This window comes from Prunus persica, unplaced genomic scaffold, assembly GCF_000346465.2.
Source record: "Prunus persica cultivar Lovell unplaced genomic scaffold, Prunus_persica_NCBIv2 scaffold_199, whole genome shotgun sequence".
Lineage (NCBI taxonomy): Eukaryota > Viridiplantae > Streptophyta > Magnoliopsida > Rosales > Rosaceae > Prunus > Prunus persica.
Window position 1 is genome coordinate 7,784 of NW_018027247.1, and position 1,150 is coordinate 8,933.

Here is a 1,150-nt window from a genome sequence, read left to right on the forward strand (position 1 = left end):
AAATCGAAGTGGAAAATTTATGTTGCGGGTCCGTTTTTAAATAAGAGACGTAGTAGATTTCAATAACGTCGTCTTCTCATGTATTTAAAGACGTCATATTTTTTCTTGTCGTGTAAATTATATTTAACGGCGTAGTATTTTAGTTGTCGTCGTTGTATGTATATCTTGCGGCCTTGTTCTTTTAATATGTGTCATATTTTTCCTTTTTAACGACGGTGATTTTTTTGAGTTGGTCGTCTATTCTCATCCTCGACTATTTTCTAGAACTTTAGCAGACTAAACACGTCTGTTTTTATTTTTTTCCGACGTTGTTTTATTTAACAACGTCTAATATTTATCGTCGTTGTTTGTTTCTGAAAATAGGACGTATAAATTTTGTAATACGACTCTCATATATTTGTAACCGACGTTGTTTAGTTTTTCAACGTCTACTCTATAAACACATACGTCGTAAATAATGACACTGACAACTATTTCCACGTCATCTTTTATCGAAAAATCGAAGTGGAAAATTAATTTTACGACGGTTGTTTTTATATATGCGACGTAGTAGGTATCAATAACGTCGTCTTCTAATGTATTTAAAGACGTCATATTTTTTATTGTCGTGAAAATTATATTTAACGTCGTCGTATTTTTATTTTCGTCGTTGTATGTCTATCTTGCGGCCTTGTTCTCTTAATATGTGTCATATTTTTCCTTTTTAACGACGGTTTTTTAAGAGAGTTGGTCGTCTATTATCATCCTCGATTGCTTTTTTTAGATCTTTTTGCAGTACAAAGACGTCGTTTTGTATTTGTTGATGACGTTGTATAGTTTAACAACGACGGTTATTTAGCGTCGTGGTTTATGAGGGAAAAGATGACGGTGGATTCCACGACCATTGAAAAACCCAATACACGACGGTGATTTACCGTCGTCTTTGTGCTTTTTTGTAGTAGTGAGCTAAACCAATATTATTTTGCACATACGACCCCACATCCCCATGTGAGGCTACAGAAGTGTTTCCAAAACGAAACATGATATTTCAAAACGAAGCTATGTATAGAATAGAGTCATTTGTATTTGCTTTCACAATAACATTTGATTTGTGAAAGCATTTTATATTTATACATTCTGATATTCTAACAAATAAATTGACTAAACTGGC